Source organism: Arachis hypogaea, chromosome 13, assembly GCF_003086295.3.
Source record: "Arachis hypogaea cultivar Tifrunner chromosome 13, arahy.Tifrunner.gnm2.J5K5, whole genome shotgun sequence".
Lineage (NCBI taxonomy): Eukaryota > Viridiplantae > Streptophyta > Magnoliopsida > Fabales > Fabaceae > Arachis > Arachis hypogaea.
In genome coordinates this window covers 31,142,296-31,165,343 of record NC_092048.1, presented here as the reverse complement: position 1 = coordinate 31,165,343, position 23,048 = coordinate 31,142,296, and the positions used below count along the sequence as shown (strand labels likewise).

The following is a 23,048-nucleotide window of genomic DNA, read 5'->3' as shown; positions in this document are numbered from 1 at the left end:
AATAGTTTATACTTTGCTTGAGTTTAGACGACGCAAACTGGCGTTCAACGCCAGCTCTCTGCCCTATTCTAGAGTTAAACGCCAGAAACAGGTTGCAAAGTAGAGTTAAACGCTAGAAACAGGTTACAAACTGGCGTTTAACTCCAAGGAAGACCTCTACACATGAAAGCTTCAATGCTCAGCCCAAGCACACACCAAGTGGGCCCAGAAGTGGATTTCTACATTATTTACTTATCTCTGTAAACCCTAGTAACTAGTTTAGTATAAATAGAACTTTTTACTATTACTTTATCATCTCTGAACTTTTACGTTCTGATTCCTCCATGGAAGGCTGGCCACTCGGCCATGTCTACCCTATTTTCACTTATGTATTTCCAACGGTAGAGTTTCTACACACCATAGATTAAGGTGTGGAGCTTTGCTGTTCCTCATGAATTAATGCAAAGTACTATTGTTTTTTTATTCAACACAGGCCTATTTTTTCTCTAAGATATTCATTCGTACACAAGAACATGATGAATATGATGATTATGTGACGCTCATCATCATTCTCACTTATGAACGCGTGCTTGACAAACACTTCCATTCTACATGTAAACAAGCTTGAATGCATATCTCTTAGCTTCCTGATTCACGATCAGAGTCTTCGTGGTACATGCTAGAATTATTGGCGGCCATTCTTGAGATCCGAAAAGTCTAAACCTTGTCTGTGGTATTCCGAGTAGGATCTGGGAAGGGATGGCTGTGACGAGCTTCAAACTCGCGAGTGCTGGGCGTAGTGACAGACGCAAAAGGATTACTGAATCCTATTCCAGTATGATCGAGAACCGACAGATGATTAGCCGTGTAGTGACAGCGCATTTTGGACCATTTTCACTGAGAGGACGGGAATTAGCCATTGACAACGGTGATGCCCTACATACAACTTGTCATAGAAAAGGAGTAAGAAGGGTTGAATGAAGGCGATAGGAAAGCAGAGAATCAGAAGGAACAAAGCATCTCCATACGCTTATCTGAAATTCTCACCAATGAATTACATAAGTATCTCTATCTTTATTTCACGTTTATTTATCTTTTAATTATTAAAACTCTATAACCATTTGAATCCGCCTGACTGAGATTTACAAGGTGACCATAGCTTGCTTCAAGCCGACAATCTCCGTGGGATCGACCCTTACTCACGTAAGGTTTATTACTTGGACGACCCAGTGCACTTGCTGGTTAGTTGTGCGAAGTTGTGACAAAGAACTAAGATTATGAACGTGCGTATTAAGTTTTCAGCGCCGTTACCAAGGAATGAACGATCACGATTTCCCACACCAAGTTTTTGGCGCCGTTGCCAGGGATTGTTCGAGTTTGGATAACTGACGGTTCATCTTGTTGCTCAGAGTAGGTAATTTTATTTTTTTCTAAGCTTTTTATTTCTTATTTTCGAAAAAAACAATACAAAAAAATTTCTTCTTTTTCATTTTTCGCAAAATAATTTTCGAAAAAAAAACCAAAAAAATTAATAAAATTATAAAAATAAAAAATAACTTGGTGTTTCTTGTTTGAGTCTAGAGTCAATTTTTAAATTTGGTGTTTGTGCATTTTTCAAAAATTCATGCATTGCATTCTTCATGATCTTCAAGTTGTTCTTGATGAACTTCCTTGTTTGATCTTTGCATTTTCTTGTTGTGCATCTTTTCTTGTTTTTCATATGCATTTTCAATTTGTTAGTGTCTAAACATTGTCAATTTCTAAGTTTGGTGTCTTGCATGTTTTCTTTTCTTGAAAATTTTTCAAAAATAAGTTCTTGATGTTCATCATGATTTTCAAAGTGTTCTTGGTGTTCATCTTGACATTTATAGTATTCTTGCATGCATCATTTGTTTTGATCCAAAATTTTTATGCATTGAGTCTTTTTGATGTTTTTCTCTCTCATCATTAAAATTCAAAAAAATAAAAAAAAATATCTTTTCCTTTTTTCACTCATAAAATTCAAAAATTTGAGTTGACTTTTTCAAAAAATTTTAAAATCTAGTTGTTTCTTATGAGTCAAATCAAATTTTCAATTTAAAAATTCTATCTTTTTCAAATATTTTTCAAAAATTAAATCTTTTTTATTTTTTTCTCTTTCATATTTTCGAAAATTTCAAATTTATTTTCAAAATCTTTTTCTTATTTCTATTTCATATTTTCAAAATTAATGCTAATTAATGTGATTGATTCAAAAATTTTAAGTTTGTTACTTGCCTAGTAAGAAAGGTTCAATCTTTAAATTTTAGAATCATATCTTTGTAGTTTCTTGTTAGTCAAGTAATCAACTTTAATTTTCAAAATCAAATCTTTTTAAATTTCTTTTTCAAAATAAGTTTCAATCACATCTTTTTCAAAATCAATTTCAAAATCTTTTCTAACTTCTTATCTTTTCAAAAATTGATTTTCAAATCTTTCTCAATTAATCTTATCTTTTTGTTTGATTCTTATCTTTTTCAAAACTACCTAACTACTTTTCTCTCTCTAATTTTTGAAAATTCCTTCCCTCTTTTTCAAAATTAATTTTTAATTAACTAATTATTTTAAACTTTAATTTAATTTAATTTAATTTTTCTTTTTTTTTAATTTTTGAATTCTAACTTTGATTTTAAATTAAAAATAAAAATATTTTTATTTTATTTAATTTTCGAATTCTCTCATCTCTCATCCCCTTCTATTTATTTATTTATCTACTAACACCCATCTTTCACTCAAGAATTCGAACCCACACTTCTCCCCTGTGTTTGGATTCTTATCTTTTTCTTTTGCTACTCTTCTCTTCTTATACTCACATAAGGAATCTCTATAGTGTGACATAGAGGATTCCATATTTTCTTTTGTGTTCTCTTCTTTTTCATTTTCATATGAGCAGGAACAAGGATAAGAACATTCTTGTTGAAGCTGATCCTGAACCTGAAAGGACTCTGAAGAGGAAGCTATGGAAAGCTAAAGCACAACTCTCTGGAGAAAACCTGACAGAAATTTTCGAAAAAGAAGGAGACATGGCCGAAAATAATAACAATGCAAGGAAGATGTTTGGTGACTTTACTGCACCAAATTCCAACTTACATGGAAGAAGCATCTCAATCCCTGCCATTGGAGCAAACAATTTTGAGCTAAAGCCTCAATTAGTTTCTCTGATGCAACAGAACTGCAAGTTTCATGGACTTCCATCAGAAGATCCTTTTCAGTTCTTAACTAAATTCTTGCAAATCTATGATACTGTTAAGACCAGTGGGGTTGATCCCGAAGTCTACAGGCTTATGCTTTTCCCGTTTGCTGTAAGAGACAGAGCTAGAATATGGTTGGACTCTCAACCTAAAGATAGCCTGAACTCTTGGGATAAGCTGGTCACGGCTTTCTTAGCCAAGTTCTTTCCTCCTCAAAAGCTTAGCAAGCTTAGAGTGGATGTTCAAACCTTCAAACAGAAAGAAGGTGAATCCCTCTATGAAGCTTGGGAGAGATACAAGGAACTGACCAAAAAGTGTCCTTCTGACATGCTTTCAGAATAGACCATCCTAGATATATTCTATGATGTTCTGTCTGAATTATCAAAAATGTCACTGGACCATTCTGCAGGTAGATCCATTCACCTAAAAAAAAACACCTGCAGAAGCTCAGGAACTCATTGACATGGTTGCAAATAACCAGTTCATGTACACTTCTGAAAGGAATCCTGTGAGTAATGGGATGCCTCAGAGGAAAGAAATTCTTGAAATTGATACTCTGAATGCCATATTGGCTTAGAATAAAATATTGACTCAGCAAGTCAATATGATTTTTCAGAGTCTGAATGGATTGCAAGCTGCTTCCAATAGTACTCAAGAGGCATCTTCTAAAGAAGAAACTTATGATCCTGAGAACCCTGCAATAGCAGAGGTGAATTACATGGGGGAACCCTATGGAAATACCTATAATCCCTCATGGAGAAATCATCCAAATTTCTCATGGAAGGATCAACAAAATCCTCAACAAGGCTTTAATAATGGTGGAAGAAACAGGTTTAACAATAGCAAGCCTTTTCCATCATCCACTCAGCAACAGACAGAGAATTCTGAGCAGACTCCATCTAGCTTAGAAAATATAGTCTCTGATCTATCTAAGGCCATTCTAAGTTTCATGAATGAAACAAGATCCTCTATTAGAAATTTGGAGGCACAAGTGGGCCAGCTGAGTAAAAGAGTCACTGAAACTCCTCCTAGTACTCTCCCAAGCAATACAGAAGAGAATTCAAAAAAAGAGTGCAAGGCCATTACCTTACTTGGTGTGGCCGAACCCAGAGAGGAGGAGGAGGACGTGAATCCTAGTGAGGAAGACCTCCTGGAACGCTCAGTGACCAATAACGAGTTTCCCTTTGAGGAACTAAAGGAATCTGAGGCTCATCTAGAGACCATAGAGATTCCATTGAACCTCCTTTTACCATTCATGAGCTCTGATGACTATTCATCTTCTGAAGAAGATGAAGACATTACTGAAGAGCAAGTTGCTCAATATTTAGGAGCAATCATGAAGGTGAATGCCAAATTATTTAGTAATGAGACTTGGGAGGATGAACCTCCATTGCTCATCAAGGAACTAAATGCCTTGGTTCAGCAAACTCTACCTCAAAAGAAACAGGATCCTGGTAAATTCCTAATTCCCTGTAACATAGGCACCATGACTTTTGAGAAGGCTCTGTGTGACCTGGGGTCAGGAATAAACTTAATGCCACTCTCTGTAATGGAGAAACTTGGGATCTTTGAGGTGCAAGCTGCCAGAATCTCATTAGAGATAGCGGACAACTCAAGAAAACAGGCTCATGGATTAGTAGAGGACGTGTTAGTAAAGATTGAAGGCCTTTACATCCCTGCTGATTTCATAATCCTAGACACTGGGAAGGATGAGGATGAATCCATCATCCTTGAAAGACCCTTCCTAGCCACAGCAAAAGCTGTGATTGATGTGGACAGAGGAGAGTTGGTCCTTCAACTGAATGAGGACAACCTTGTGTTTAAAACTCAAGGATCTCCTTCTGTAACCATGGAGAGGAAGCATGAAAAGCTTCTCTCACTGCAGAGTCAACCAAAGCGCCCACAGTCAAACTTTAAGTTTGGTGTTGGGAGGCCACAACCAAACTCTAAGTTTGGTGTTGAACCCCCACATTCAAACTCTAAGTTTGGTGTTGGGAGGCCCCAACAATGCTCTAAACATCTGTGAGGCTCCATGAGAGCTCACTGTCAAGCTATTGACATTAAAGAAGTGCTTGTTGGGAGGCAACCCAATGTTATTTAATAATATCTATTTATTTTCTATTGTTATTTTACATTTTTTTTAGGTTGATGATCATGTGGAGTCACAAAAACTATAGAAAAATCAAAAACAGAAGGAAAAATAGCAGAAGAAACAGCACACCCTGGAGGAAGAGCATTCTGGCGTTTAAACGCCAGAAACAAGCATCTGTCTGGCGTTTAAGGCCAAAAACAAGCACCAAGCTGGCGTTTAACGCCAGAAACAAGCATCAACCTGGCGTTAAACGCCAGAAACAGGCTACATTTGGGCGTTTAACGCCAGAAACAGGTAGCAGTCTGGCGTTAAACGCCAGTATTGCATACAAAGGGCGTTTTTGCACGCCTAATTGGAGCAGGGATACTAAGTCCTTGACCCCTAAAGATCTGTGGACCCCACAGGATCCCCACCTCTCTTCACACCTTTTCATAACTCTCTTCCCCAAATACCCTTCACCAATTACCTCCATATCTCTTCCTTAAATACCCTTAACCAATTACATCCATCCACTCTTCCCCATACACCCCACCTACCTCCAAAATTCAAATACTTCTCCCCCTTGGCCGAATCCACCTTCTCCCTCCATCTCCTCTATTTTCTTCTTCTTTTACTACTTTCTTTCTTCTTTTGCTCGAGGACGAGCAAACCTTTTAAGTTTGGTTTGGTAAAAGCATTGCTTTTTGTTTTTCCATAACCATCAATGACAAGCCCATCACCAAGAAAAGGATGGAGCAAACAAGAGATCATGGACCTCAACAAGAGCATGAGGAAATTCCTCACCATAAAATCCCTGAGATTCCTCAGGGGATGCACTTCCCTCCACAGAACTATTGGGAGCAAATCAACACTTTCCTAGGAGAATTAAGCTCCAACATGGGACAACTAAGGATGGGGCACCAAGAGCACTCCATCATTATCCATGAGATTAGAGAAGATCAAAGAGCTATGAGGGAGGAACAAGACAAGGAAGAGACATAGAGGAGCTCAAGAGCACCATTGGTTCTTCAGAAGAGGAAGACGCCACCCTCACTAAGGTGGACCCGTTTCTTAATCTCCTTGTTCTTATTTTTCTGTTTTTCGTTTCTTATGCCTTATGCTTTATTTATGTTTGTGTCTTATTACATGATCACTAGTATCTAAGTGTCTATGTCTTAAAGCTATGAATGTCCTATGAATCCATCACCTCTCTTAATTGAAAACTGTTCTAAAAACAAAAGAACAAGAAGTACATGGTTTTGAATTCATCCTTGAAACTAGTTTAATTATTTTGATGTGGTGACAATACTTTTTGTTTTCTGAATGAATGCTTGAACAGTGCATATGTCTTTTGATATTGTTGTTTATGAATGTTAAATATGTTGGCTCTTGAAATAATGATGAAAAAGGAGAAATGTTATTTGATAATCTGAAAAATCATAAAAATTGATTCTTGAAGCAAGAAAAAGCAGTGAATACAAAGCTTGCGAAAAAAAGAGAGAAAAGTAAAATGGCAAAAAAAAAAAAAAAAGAAAAGAAAAAGCAAGTAGAAAAAGCCAAAAGCTCTTTAAACTAAAAGGCAAGAGAAAAAAGCCAATAGCCCTTAAAACCAAAAGGCAAGGGTAATAAAAAGGATCCAAGGCTTTGAGCATCAGTGGATAGGAGGGCCTAAAGGAATAAAATCCTGGCCTAAGCGGCTAAACCAAGTTGTCCCTAACCATGTGCTTGTGGCGTGAAGGTGTCAAGACAAAAGCTTGAGACTGAGGGGTTAAAGTCGAGGTCCAAAGCAAAAAAAGGGTGTGCTTAAGAACCCTGGACACCTCTAATTGGGGACTCTAGCAAAACTGAGTCACAATCTGAAAAGGTTCACCTAGTTATGTGTCTGTGGCATTTATGTATCCGGTGGTAATACTGGAAAACAAAGTGCTTAGGGCCACGGCCAAGACTCATAAAGTAGCTGTGTTCAAGAATCAACATACTGAACTAGGAGAATCAATAACACTATCTGAATTCTGAGTTCCTATAGATGCCAATCATTCTGAACTTCAATCGATAAAGTGAGATGCCAAAACTATTCAAGAGGCAAAAAGCTACTAGTCCCGCTCATCTAGTTGGAGCTAAGTTTCATTGATATTTTGGAATTTATACTATATTCTCTTCTTTTTATCCTATTTGATTTTCAGTTGCTTGGGGACAAGCAACAATTTAAGTTTGGTGTTGTGATGAGCGGATAATTTATACGCTTTTTGGCATTGTTTTTACATAGTTTTTAGTATGATTTAGTTAGTTTTTAATATATTTTTATTAGTTTTTAAATAAAAATCACATTTCTGGACTTTACTATAAGTTTGTATATTTTTCTGTGATTTCAGGTATTTTCTGACTGAAATTGAGGGACTTGAGCAAAAATCAGATTCAGAGGTTGAAGAAGGACTGCAGATGCTGTTGGATTCTGACCTCCCTGCACTCAAAGTGGATTTTCTGGAGCTACAGAAGTTCAAATTGCATGCTCTTAATTGCGTTGGAAAGTAGACATCCAGGGCTTTCCAGCAATATATAATAGTCCATACTTTGCCTGAGTTTAGACGACGCAAACTGGCGTTCAACGCCAGCTCTCTGCCCTATTCTGGAGTTAAATGCCAGAAACAGGTTGCAAAGCAGAGTTAAACACCAGAAACAGGTTACAAACCGGCGTTTAACTCCAAGTAAGACCTCTACACATAAAAGCTTCAATTCTCAGCCCAAGCACACACCAAGTGGGTCCGGAAGTGGATTTCTACATTATTTACTTATCTCTGTAAACCCTAGTAACTAGTTTAGTATAAATAGAACTTTTTACTATTACTTTATCATCTCTGAACTTTTACATTCTGATTCCTCCATGGGAGTCTGGCCACTCGGCCATGTCTACCCTATTTTCACTTATGTATTTCCAACGGTAGAGTTTCTACACACCATAGATTAAGGTGTGGAGCTCTGCTGTTCCTCATGAATTAATGCAAAGTACTATTGTTTTTTTATTCAACTCAAGCCTATTTTTTCTCTAAGATATTCATTCGTACACAAGAACATGATGAATATGATGATTATGTGACGCTCATCATCATTCTCACTTATGAACGCGTGCTTGACAAACACTTCCATTCTACATGTAAACAAGCTTGAATGCATATCTCTTAGCCTCCCGATTCACGATCAGAGTCTTCGTGGTATAGGCTAGAATTATTGGCGACCATTCTTGAGATTCGAAAAGTCTAAACCTTGTCTGTGGTATTCCGAGTAGGATCTGGGAAGGGATGGCTGTGACGAGCTTCAAACTCGCGAGTGCTGGGCGTAGTGACAGACGCAAAAGGATTACTGAATCCTATTCCAGTATGATCGAGAACCGACAGATGATTAGCCGTGCGGTGACAGCGCATTTTGAACCATTTTCACTGAGAGGACGGGAAATAGCCATTGACAACGGTGATGCCCTACATACAGCTTGCCATAGAAAGGAGTAAGAAGGGTTGAATGAAGGCGATAGGAAAGCAGAGAATCAGAAGGAACAAAGCATCTCCATACGCTTATCTGAAATTCTCACCAATGAATTACATAAGTATCTCTATCTTTATTTCACGTTTTATTTATCTTTTAACTATTAAAACTCTATAACCATTTGAATCCGTCTGACTGAGATTTACAAGGTGACCATAGCTTGCTTCAAGCCGACAATCTCCGTGGGATCGACCCTTACTCACGTAAGGTTTATTACTTGGACGACCCAGTGCACTTGCTGGTTAGTTGTGTGAAGTTGTGACAAAGAACTAAGATTATGAACGTGTGTATTAAGTTTTCAGTGCCGTTACCAAGGAATGAACGATCACGATTTTCCACACCACCTAACAAGACATAGGACCAAATTGGATCCAAGAGCAAGAAGATACTTGCATCTTGGATTCAGGGAGGGAACAAAGGGCTATTTACTTTTTGATTTACAAATTCGAGAACTTTTCTTGTCTCGAGATGTAAAATTCTATGAAAACTATTTTTCTTACTGTCATGAAGATGATTCGGATACTGAGAACACTTCAATTTCCACAAATTTTACTCCTTCCAATACTTCTAATGCCTCTGATCATTTTAATTACAGTTTTTTAGAAGGAACTAAAATTTATTTTTTACACAATAAAAATAATAGTTCCTCTCATGCACAAAATCAAAATAATGATGCATCATATGATTTAAATGAAAGTGAAGACATTTTATCTTACTCAGAAATTCATGACCATTTGGTATCTGAACCTTCATCTTTAATTAAATCTGCATCACATTCAGAAACTGAAATTAGAAAAATTACATTTACTGAGAATTCTGACTTGCATGAAACTGTTGATGTACGGAGATCTTTTAGGCAGACAAGGCCACCTGCATATTTGCAGGATTATGAATGCCCAACCATCAATATTGCAGAATCAAAATCACAGCAGTACATTTAAAGGTATCCTATCTCTAATGTTTTGTCATATAGCAGATTTTTTCCCATGCATTTTGCATTCTCCCTAGCTATACAAAATCTAGAGCCAAAATGTTATGAAGATGCAGTCACACAAAAGTGTTGGCAAGATGCTATTAAAGCTGAACTTCTTGCTTTGGAAGAAATCAAAATATGGAGGCTAACTTCCTTGCTAGCTGATAAAAGACCAATTGGATGTAAATGAGTATTTTGTGTGAAATATCATTCAGATGGCTCAGTGAAAAGACACAAAGCTCGCCTTGTTGCAAAAGGGTACACACAAGTGGCAGGTGTGGACTACAAAGACACTTTCGGTCCTGTGATAAAGTTGGAAACTTTAAGAGTAGTCTTGGCTGTTGCAGCTGTGAAGGGATGGTACCTAAAACAAATTGACATCAATACGGCCTTTTACATGGTTAACTTGATGAGGAAATATACATGCAAGTCCCTCCTGATTTGGATGCAAAAGCTAGATCAGTTTGCAAGTTTGAAAAATCTCTTTATGGATTAAAGCAAGCTAGTAGACAATGGAATTGTAAACTAAAATCTGTGCTTCTTGAGCTCAATTACACTCAATGCAAGTTAGATTATAGTTTGTTCACTAAGACTACTGCACTTGAATTCACAGCTATTCTAATATATGTAGATGACTTAGTGCTGACAGGAGATGATTTAAATGAAATTGAAAACGTCAAAAGTGTCCTTCATGACAGATTCAAGATCAAGGATATAGGAGATTTGAAATATTTTCTTGGTTTAGAGGTAGCAAGATCTAAAAATGGAAATACTTTGTACCAACGCAAGTATGCCTTGGACTTACTTAAAGAAACATGATTTGAAAACTGCAAACCAATTAGCACACCCATCGATTATGGAATTAAGCTGGGGAAAGCCATAGGAGAGTTGCTCACTAACCACTCCATATCGAAGGATCATAGGAAAGTTCTTGTATCTTTCCAACACCAGGCCTGATATAAGTTATGCTATTGGAAGGTTGAGCCAATTCCTAGATTGTGCTACTAATGAGCATCTAAAAGTTGCTCACAGAGTGCTGCATTACATCAAAAGATCTCCTGCCATTAGATTATTTTTTTCTGTAGACTCCAATTTGGAATTCACAGGCTTTTTTGATTCGGATTGGACAGGATGCCCAGACTCACGCAGATCAGTGTCTGCATATTGCTTCTTCTTCAGTCCGTCCTTAGTCACTTGGAAAAGCAAGAAGCAAGTGACGGTTGCAGCCTCTTCATCGGAGAAAGCTGAATATAGAGCTCTAGCACTAGCAACTCGAGAAGCACAATGGCTTAGTTTTGTTCTTACAGATCTTGGTGTTTCAATTCACATACCTGTCAGTCTATACTGTGACAACAACTCAGCCATTTATATTGCCATAAATCCAGTGTTTCATGAGCGCACGAAACATATTGAAGCTGATTGCCATATAGTGCGTGACAAGTTACAAGAACATCTAATTCATCTTCTTCATATCTCCATTCCTAATCAAACAGCAGACATACCCACTAAACCTCTTGTTCCTGGACCTTCACCACAGCTTACTCTAAGCTTGAATTATTGGATCTCTTCACTCCCAATACGCCAGACTTACGGAAGGGTGTTACTTAATATTATTCTTGCCATCATTTTATTTATTTGGGATAAGTATTGTTTTGGTCCCTCACGTTGAGGGTCAGAATCGAATCCGTTCCCGATCTAATTTTCGATTTAGAATCGTCCTTAACGTTTTTTTTTCGTATTAAAATTGTCCTTTTTAATTTTTATTCCTAAACTACCCTTCCTTTTTAATAAAATTAAAAAAATTAAAAAAAATAAAACACAGTCTCCCCTTCCCCACCCTCCGGTCTCCCCCTCCCCCACCCTCCGGTCTCCTCTTCCCCCCTCACCCACCCTCCGGTCTCCTCTTCCCCCCTCCCCCACCCCTCCGGTCTCCCTTCCCCCACCCCTCCAGTCTCCCCTTCCCCCACCATCCACCCCCACCCCACCCCCGGTCTCCCCCTCCCGGTCTCCCCTTCCCGCCACCCCTACCCCCGGTCTCCCCTTCCCCCCTCCCCCACCCTCCGGTCTCCCCTTTCCCCTTTTCCCTTCCCCCTCCCCCACCCCTCCGGTCTCCCCTTCCCCCCACCATCCACCCCCACCCCACCCCCTCCCCCGGTCTCCCCCTCCCCACCTCCACCTTCACACAGAGAAGCAAAAACAGAAAATCAACAAATCATAAACAGAAAGCAACAATTCAGAAATCAACAGCAAACAATTCAGTCATCAATTAACAAAATTCTTCCATCAACAGCAAATAATTCAGAAATTCAGAAATCAAGAAAACCAACAACTCAAAACCAACAATGATTCAACAAATCAAGAAGCAGAAGAAGCAGAAGACGAAGCAGCGAAGCAAGAAGCAGAGGCGGCGAGCAGCAGCGGCGAGGCGGCGAGCAGCAGCGGAGCGGAAGCCGACGACGACGAGGAGGTCACGGCGGCGACCTCCCTGTTTCTCCCCCCCTTCTTTCTCTCTCCACCCCCGGTAGCGTGGTGAGGACGACGGCGGCAGCGCGGCGAGGACGCGGTGGTGATGAAGACGCGGCGGCTCCAAGCCCGTGACCCCTCACTCGCGATCCAGCAGCGAGCTGCTCCCTCCCCGGCGCCATCCCCCTCCCTCCCTTTCCCTTCCCCTCCCCTCCCCTCCCCTCCCCCTGCACCTTCGTATACCCCCCCCACCCACGCGCTTTCTTCCCCCTCCCCTCCCCAAACACGCGTTTTGTTTTTTTTTTAATTTAATATATTTTATTATTAAAATAGGAATAGGGGTAGTTTAGGAATTAAATTAAAAATTTTAACAAAAAGGACGATTTTAATACCAAAAAAATACGTTAAGGATGATTTTAAATCTAAAATTAGAAGAGGGACGATTTCGATTCCGACCCTTAACGTAAGGGACCAAAACAATACTTATCCCTATTTATTTACTAGTTTGTTAGCATAGTTAGTAGAAGTTGTTATTTTACCCTTTCTAGGAAATTGTTACAATAAGAAATAATTGAATGTGCTGAAGTGTATTATTAGTCAGTTTAAATTTATAAATTTGTTAGAGTAGTGCAAATATAAATACCAGTAATTAAATTTGTATTTGCTTAAGACTTTTCATTCAATGCAAGTACATTGTTCAAGTTCTTAATTTCTCTGTTCATGAATGTTTCTCTTCATGTCCACGTGCAATTTTAATATTATTGATTGTTATCGTGTCAAGATACGTATCTCTATTGATATATATATGGAGACTTCTTTTTCTACTTTTATTAAATATAATTTTTTTTTGATAATATAGCATTTCAGTATGAAAAAAATAAATCAGTCATGTTAAATAGTTATCCATTTCATTCTTATCACAACAGAAATAATGTTTATAGCTTTGGATTTTTTTCCAAAAAAATAGAACAACGACTAATTGTTTTTTCGATATGCTAGCCATCCTAATATGGTATGAGATTATGAGATTATTGGTACGAATGCAAGATATGGACCCGTCTCACTTAATGCAAAATCAAACTGCGAATGCACTAATTATTTTTAGAATAACATTAGAAAATCAACACTATAATAAATTGTCAAATAAATTTAATATAAAAATCTATTAAAAATAAATTTATTAAATTAAAATTTCAAATATTATTTTAATTAAATTTTAAATATTTTTATTTTTAAAATCTTAGATATTTTGTATATTAAATATTGACTGTAATATTACCTCTCAAAACTTTTCTCTTATTTTTAACCATCCTTTATTTCTTGTTCCGTATATATGGATTTTTTAATTGAATATACGTAATAACGTTCTCTTTCTTTCTTTGTTATTTTTTTTCCGTTAAAAAACCTTCAATGGTTATCCTTGACTTGGATTATAAGTCTACTCTAGACTACTTTGTGTTCATATTATTATTTTAGTAATTTATTTCTATTGCAACAAAAATACATATTATATATATAAAATAAATGAAACATTTTTTCTTCTTTCATGTTTGTTCGATTAAAAGGAGAATTACTCTTGTACTAACTATAAAAGTGATCGTATTGTAAATAAAAATTACTAAGTGTATATAAAAAATTATCATCAAATTAATTATTATATATTTATATATAAATATATGTGTTATTTAACTCATTTTTAATGTGTATTTTATATTTCAATATATATATAAATGACTGATTTAGTTACTGAATTTTGATATAGACATAATATTATTGATTATTATAAATACATTTAATAATAATGATTCAATCTTATATGATTTATCACAAATACTCAAATGGTCATCATCCTAATATAATTCATATATTTCACCGATTATTATTATTATTATTATTATTATTATTATTATTATTATTATTATTATTATTATTATTATTATTATTATTATTATTATTATTATTATTATTAAATAATAATAATAATAAGAAAAAATCAAGATTACAAATAATTTAATAAACTATCACATATCCTAATCTCATGTAAATAAACGTTATTAATTTAATTCAAAATGCAATTCGTGTACACTATGTATTGTAAAAAAATTTTATAATGTGCAATTCAGCATTATTGTGCCTGCAAATAATATTATTAATCTTGTATAATAAGGTAATGACAGAAATAACAAACCATATTTTATGATCAATTGTACATTACTTTTTAGTGCTCTTCTTGTCTGAACATTAGTCTCCATTGATAGTGATAATAAATGTCTTACTTTCTCTCGTATTAAATAGGTATTATTTTCACATATTGATAACAATATTATTTTGATTTGATTTATATATACTATTATCTTTAATTATTCTGTTTGTCTCTATAGTTTCACAAAATTTTCAATTAGGTTTCTATATTTTTTTTCTTTTTAATTGGATCTCTGCACTAATTTTTTTTTTCAATTAGGTCTTTCTTAGTAGTAATTGGCTTCATTATATTAGGACCTAACTAAAAAAAAATTGATGCAGAGATTCAAATAAAAGGAAAAAAAATATAGGGACTCAATTGGAAAAAGAATTTGGTGTAGGGACCTAATTAAAAGAAAAAAAAAGTATATAGACTTAATTAAAAATTTCGCAAAACTATAGAGACCAACAAAATAGTTAAACCATACTATTATTAGTATAAATTAAAATAACGCAGGGCATTCTGTGCTACCATAGAAAAAAATGAGTTACTATTAGTGGGTTCATGATGTATGATGCATCATTCTGGGATGGTGGTTATGTCGATGACTAGTGAACTTTTTTAGAAGAGTCAACAAAAAGGTTTTCTTATAGTGAGATTTTTTTTTGACATATAACCAAAGTAAAATTTTTGGGATAATTTAATTCAAAGTGAATATACTCTTATGCTGGAGTATGATTGTTCTTTTGAATTATTTCAATTCTTTTTTGGTAATATAAACAATTTCAAATAAAAGATTATTTATTCAGTGATATATCTATTAGTTGCTTGCTACTTTCAACAAATTCAATAATCATATCAAGCTTGCGCATATGCAACGAGAGTACGTGCTTTATTAATTGAGCATGTAAGCTTGAGAAAATTTGGCCAAGATTGGCTGAGAAATAGAGCTGCGAATTGGAGCTAATATTTAATTTGGTCCCTAAATTTAAATATGAGTTTTAATTAATTTTTGAAATTTTAATTATTTTTATTTAATCCCTAAATTTTATAAACGTGCCTCGTATTAATTTTTAAAACGATTTTTAGTTCAAAAACATTAATAGAACGTTTTTTTTTTTAAAACAAAAAGCTCAACACAATAGTAGTGGAACAACCAGATCCATCAACAAACTAAAAAAACACACAAACTTAACAAGAACCACAACAACACGAAAACGATTTCCATGTCATCTCCGGCATAGCCATCAACAACTAAAGGGATCCCCACTGCTCCACTCGTTAGCACTATTCGAAGACATGTTGATAATTTTTTTAACTCCTTTGCTTGTGTGCTGAAAGATCCATCTATTCCTTTCCAACCATAGATTCCATACGATCGCGTAGAAACACCTCAACCGGTGATTACGCTCTTTCATCCTCCTCGGTTCTTCTGTCCAACTAAGAAAATGCTCTTTCATCGATCTCAGATAAGACCATCGTTGGCCAAAAGCTGAAATCCAAACACTCCACACCTGCCAAGCAAATACACACCCTAGAAACAAGTGATGTACATGTTCCATATCATTATTACAGAGAACACAAATAATATCTTCCTGACTGATGATTCCAAACCGACTCAGTCTGTCCTTTGTATTCACTCTTCCTATCAGAACAAACCAAACAAACAACTCCACTCTAGGGGGAACCAGCCCTTTCCAAACAGTCCTGGTGAAGCTGTAGCTAGTTACCTCCTCTGGAATCAGTTCCTCCTGCATCACCTGTACAAATGAGTTAGTTGTAAAAACACCTCGTCTATCATATTTCCACACCACTCTATCCTCTCTGTTATGTACTAATTTCATAGGTCTCAAAGCCTCATGCAATTCACTTAGGAGTTTCAACTCCCATTGGAAGAGCTCTCGCCTCCATTGGAAGTTCCAAATCCACTCAAACCCATCCCAAAAACTGCATTCCCCTATAACAGATCCACATTGATTTGAAACAGAGAATAGCCTCGGAAAGTGATCCTTCAGAGATCCTCCGAGCAACCATACATCCTCCCAAAATCGAGTCCGACGTCCATCACCAACCTCCATGGACAGGCCTGCAACCATCTTATCCTTTAAATGTTGATTCATGATTTGTAACTGGCAAATATCCTTCCATGGTCCTCCTCTAGTAGGCAGTTCTTGAGTTGACAGTAATTCATTGGGATTCAGATTATTACAAGAATATACGACTTTTTTCCATAGTGGGCACTCTTCCTTTGCAAATCGCCACCACCACTTAAACAACAACGCTGTGTTACAAACCATAGCATCCCCAACTCCCAGTCCACCTAGTTTCTTCGGCGCCTGCACCACTTCCCACCTTACTAATGCCATACCAGTCCTACCCTCTTTCGTACTTCACATGAATCTTCTCTGCAGCGAGATCAATTTTTCAACAACCGCTTTCGACATCTTGAACAAGCTCAAATAGTATACTGGCAGATTGTTCAACACTGATTTGATAAGCACCAACTTCCAGCTTTGTTTAGCACCTTAGCTTTCCACAAGCTGAGTTTCTCCTCCACCTTATCTATTATAGGCTTTCATGTCTTCACCAACCTCGGATTAGCTCCTAGAGAGATTCCAAGGTATTTAACTGGAAGGGCATTCCCCTTACAACCCAGCAAGTTACACATACGCTCGATCCGCTACTCCTCACAATTAATTGGAATCAGGCTGGACTTATCAAAATTGATACTCAGGCCTGACATCAACTCGAAGCATCGCAGAAGCCTCTTGTAATTCTTAATAGTCTCCTCTTCTGGTAGGCAAAAGAGGATAGTATCATCAGCAAACTGAAGGTGTGACAATGCTACACTATCTCTACCAACCAGCAAGAGTGATATACAACCATTCCTCACTGCTTCTCCAATCATTCGATGCAGCACATCCACAACCAGTACAAACAAAAATGGAGATAGTGGGTCACCTTGTCTCAAACCTCTTTCCATGTTGAAAGGCTTAGACGGCGAGCCGTTTATCAACAGCGACAAAGACGCAGTAGCTACACACTCCATAACCCACTAAAATAGAACGTTGAAATAGACAATCAAATGAGACACTGAAACCTGTAAAATAATACAGTTTTGATTTTGGCATTCAAATAGCTCAAAAATGATGTCGCATCACTTGTTTTGTTAAGTAAAGTTTTAATCAACACCACTTATGAGATTATTTTTGGGTTATTTGAGTGTCAAAACTAAAACGATATCATTTTATAGAGCCTAGTGTGACATTCACCTGTTCATGATAGTGTTCTATTAATGTTTATATATTGAAAATTGTTTCAAGGATTAACATGAATCATGTCCCCAAAATTTGGAGACTAAATAAAGACAATTAAAATTTTAAGAACTAAATTGAAGCTTATATATAAATTCAGGGACCAAATTAAATAGGATAAAGTATTAAATTGGTCCCCTACTTTTGAGTGTAATCTTGTTTTAGTCCTTAAAGTTTAAAGCGTCCTATTTGAATCCAAAAAAGTTTCATTTAGATTCAATGTAGCCCCACCGTAAGCTCAAAGTTAAATAATTAACGGAATATTCTGCATAACAACAGTACAAAAACAAGGTCGATAATCTAGAGAAAAATACAAGCTACAGAGGCACAAAATCAACCTTGAATGCATCAATACATTTATTTATCATTTTCTTTAGTTCTATAGAAAATATTTCATTTAAATTGTAAGAAGAATGATAAATAAATGTATTGATGCATCCACGGTTGATTTTATGCCTCTGGAGCTTGTACTTGTTCTTCAAATTATCGACTTTGTTCTTGTATGGCTGTCATGTATGACATTCAGTTAATTATTTAACTTTGATCTCACGGTGGGACTACATTAAAGCTAAATAAAACTTTTTTGGATTCAAATAGGACACTTTAAATCTTAAAAACCAAAACAAGATTACACTCAAACGTAAGAGACCAATTTAATACTTTACCCAATTAAATATTATGTCCTTTGAGAATTGATTAGTTGAATAGTTTAGGTAAATCCTTAGGCGGTTTTTTTTTTTTTTTTTTCTGGGTTCATGAACACTTAGGCGTTTATAACTTAGGACGGGAAAACTAGGATGCTTACAATCCTTGGATCAACTTTATAGTGAGATGTGTCAGGTGGAACGATTCCCAACTTCTTATCCACTTTGTAATTTAAAGGTTTTGCTACAACTGTAAGCACACTCAATATGTCACGACGAATGTTTAAAAAGTTATTTTTCTCATTCTATTACTCCAAGTACAGAAAATGGCATATAAATGTTGGTGGATACTCTCATAATGATATCTTCACATGAAAATAACATTGTGAACCATTAGATGAGTTAATAAAGTTGACTAAATATATTTGATTAATCATCTAAAGATTTACAATGTCATCTTCATATAAAGACGTCATCATGTGAGTATTCCCCATAAATGTTTATAGCACTTAATTTACGTCAACATCTTAAAATCTTGACAATTCAATTTTTGCTTATTAATTTAATAGTCTTGAGCTTTCTTCCTTGCATACCTTAATTTTCATTTCATAAAGCTGTTAATTTCGTACGTCCTTGTCTGGTATGATTTATCATCTAATCTCTCGTAGTACCACGCCATTATTAAGAACTATTTTCCTTTGACTTTTTTGCGCCCACCAAATAATCAGTCTAAGACGTTATTCGCAGATTATATACATAAAAGATGACTGTAATTTCAATTTTTATATCAAAACTGCCAATTTATGGCATAATTGAATGAATTTTACCTTTTCTTGTTTATGTAGATTTCCTTTTTTCCTAATCTCATTTATCAATTCATGTTTTTAAAGGTTATCTATTTCCTGTTCAATTAATCTCAATTGAATTCCAAAGCTAAAGCCATAATTTTACGGTAAGATGCTTATTAGAACGGCATGCAACTCCAAACAAAATATGTCTCTGGAAGTTACTTGTGTTTTAAAATGGTAAAATTTAGTGAAAACGATCATTAAGACTGCATTTGTTTATGAGAATAGGATAGAACAAGGCACTAAGAATACGATAGGACAAGACACTTATAGATAGAAATACAAAATTTTGTATTTTTATATTCTGTTTGGTGATAAACTATAACAAATTATGAAAATTCAATTTATTCTTTTTTTTTATTTAAAAAATTTGAGATGAAAAATATAATAATAAAAAATATAATTATAAAAAATTAACAAAAATAATGAAAGAAAAAATAAAAAATAAGTTTTGTCTCTTGTTAGTGTCTCCGTGTCTTTTTTGTCAGGATGAACACAAAATACACTAATTCAGTGTCTTTAGACACATTATTTCTGTTTATGTCTTTTCTGCCAAACAAAATTTTGTGTCTCTGTATTTCTGTCTCAATATTCTATCTCTGTAAATAAACGCAACCTAAGAGACCTATCCTAGTTGACGAAAGAGGCAAATTATATTTAAAATCTTAAGAAAGACTGTATACATATTAAATTAAGGAGACGGTTACACAATATTTATAGACAATAATATTTGTGTGTTCCCTCCACCATTCTTCTTCTCCTCAATCTTTTCGTTCATAGAGTGTTTGAAATGCAATAATACCTTTTTTTTTGTAGTTTTGTTAGGTAGATAATTATTTTTGTAAACAATGTGAATAATGAGTTTTAAAATTGATCCAATAAAATAAAAAAAAACACTTCATCCTCAAATTACCTCTTTAACTTTAGAATAACCATCTAGTGAATTGAACATCCAGCTATTATTAATTGTGCATGAGTAAATTGAATAAAAAAAATAACCATCCAATTAAAAATAATGAACATAATTATCTGCACACCTATTGAATTGAACATCTGACATATCCATTATTCACATTATTTAGTATTCTCATTGTCTACCTATATTTTTTCTTTTGTGTTCCACCCACAATGTCAAATTGTAGTCTGCCACTCACGCTGGTCAATAACAGACCGTCATCGACTGATCGTGCCTGCTAATAGCCAACCGACACCTAGCTGACTACTAGAAATTTTTTTTAAAATAAATAATTTAATTATTTTAATTACCGAAATATGTAATTTATAACGTATTTACTAATTTACATCGCATTGATAACAAGATATGTGTATTTGATTATTTGTAAATAAAAAAATATAATTTTTAAAAATAATAAAATATATTAATATGTAACAAATTTTTAAAAATGAAACATTTTAAATAATTAGAAAGATGAGCAGTTTCAAATAATAAAAAAGATGAGCGGTTTTAAAATAATAGGGAGATAGGCGGTTTTAACTCACTGATTAATAAGCAACTGAGAGCGTATCACGTAATTTAAAATTGCCCATTCAAAATTATCACATTATTTTCTTAGAAACCAGCCCATGATTTTATAGATTTTTAACAAATCTAAGTGGTTAGATATCTAGTGATATAGGAGCGAAACCTACTCTTCTTGTGAGTACCAGTTTTTGAAGGTGCATCAAAAGGTTATTTCAAATGAACAAAACAACAAAAAAATCTTAAAGAAAAATAAAATAAATTTGAAAAGTAAAATGACTGAAATTGAAAGGAATAACATTGAATTTAAATGAAGTAGTAAACTGCGTTCAACAAGATCGAAGGACTTTGAAATCGAAAACAAAGTGCTGAATCTTAAAAGGAAACAGAAAAGATAAACTTGCTCGAAAGATAAATTTGCAAGAAAAATAAAGGTTGTAAGAAATTTAAAAGAAATTTAAAAGACATGGAAAGAACCCTACAGGAAAAAAGCTCTTAGCAGATTCAAAAATTTGCTGGGGATATGAGTGTTCGAGAGTGTTTTCTGATATGAGATTCCAATCTTTTTTTTTTCTTCGAACTTTCACCTATTTATAAGAGTCTTCGTCCAATCAAATTCAAATATAACTTCCATGTGCATTAATCTTTGAGTAACCATTCCCGCTCTTTTGCACGATGTGGGTAACTGCCATCAATTAACTTCACTTATCAACATCTTCATTTCTTCGATTACTTCAATCCTCCTCAATGAGTACTTATCAATCGAAATTCACTCCCTTGTCGATACGCCATCCTCGATAAGCCCCATGAAGCAAGTTTCTACTTCAAAGCTCAAAACTTATTTATTTTTGACTAACAAACTGCTCCCTTAGTATTGATGCGTCTCTCGAACTATCAATAAAACGCTCAATCCTAATTTCTCTTCAAAATTTTAAGATCCATAACTAAACAATTAATTCAGACACGGCTCATAATTACCCACGTTTTCACTATTTCAAAAGTAACATCCATGAAGGTTCGTTTTTCCATTAATTACTATCTTCTCTCTCCTTTAATTGTGACTTCTCAAAGAAATTTTTTATTTTCAAAATTTGAAAATTTCCGCGAAAATCTCTTATACCCTTCGTTTCCGCATTTCTTTTTTTTTTTTTTTCAAATTCATCTTCTTCTAATAGCTACGCCAATCTTTTCTTCAAATTTCTTGTGCACCCTTCTTCGTCCAAAACTAAATTAACACTCATTTCTTTTCCTTTCCATCATCAATGACTTCTTCCAAAATCCCAGAAACTTCAACAGCCAAAAATAAGGACAAACAAATTATAAATAAAATTTTCAAGTAGTCTGACTTGAAAATACTATCTCGATTCAAAGACATTGTCATCAAAGACAAATGAATCCTTTTTCCTTTCATTGTCAAAGATGATACTTGCTGTTTTGTTAGTCCTTTGCAAACCTTAAAACAAGCCAAGAAAAATGGCCATTACTTTTTTAATGTCGAGAGAGAAGATTTGCTTATCAAACTAAACCTCTTTATTGCATCCTTTATTGATGGCAAAAAATCTTTCCAAAACAATCTCAAAGTCTCCTTCAAGACTGCCAATTTTCTCACTTGGTTCCAAAGACTCGAACCTGTAAACAGCGAAGTTTGGAAACCACAAGGTATACATGAACTCCTTCGTCTTTCACATTTTACACCAACTACTCACCATTAGATGATTGACTCTGCGCTCTGCTTCTGGAACAAGACTACAAACAATTTTCACCCCCTGTGGAATGGTTGGTCCCACACTCTTCGATGTGGCTACCATCGCTGGACTTTTGAAGGGCAACCCTGTAGCTACATTCGATATGAAGCCCACCAAATCTTACAACATAATCTAGAAGAACTCTTATGGAGACTTTATTAAACACAATATGGGTAAAGAAGGCAGTCCTATTACGGACGATGAAAGTATAGTCTTCTTGTACTACTGGATAAACGCTATTGTCTTTTGCTTGAGAAGTATCTTGATGAAAAAATTGTTTATCCCGCTGGCCGCCTTACTTTATGAAGGGCATAGATTCAATCTGGCCAAATTGCCCTTAGGAAATTTATATGATAAATTGGAGCAATTAGTCGATAGTCTTCGAAAGAAGTCTTTGATCAGTGCAGGATGTCCCCTTTAGCTTCTACAACTTTGCCTAAATGCCATTTTTGAAAAACATATAAAACACGAAGGAATTACAACTTCAGAAAAACAAAGCATTGAGGATTTTCGATTAGTTACCCTTCAACCAAATTTCAAAGATGCACACTCGACTGAAGAGCTCTTTTGGGAAGCATTCTCGAAGTTCCATTCATGTAAAAA

General features: G+C 35.2%; 1 non-coding gene across 1 annotated transcript; it reads right to left on the bottom strand.

The window, feature by feature from the left end:
* Window positions 1–3,413: 3,413 nt before the first annotated feature.
* LOC112739114 (small nucleolar RNA R71) lies at window positions 3,414–3,521 on the bottom strand. The gene has a single exon (XR_003170054.1). It is a non-coding gene; the product is annotated as a small nucleolar RNA R71 (small nucleolar RNA).
* Between the last annotated feature and the right edge of the window lie 19,527 nt (window positions 3,522–23,048).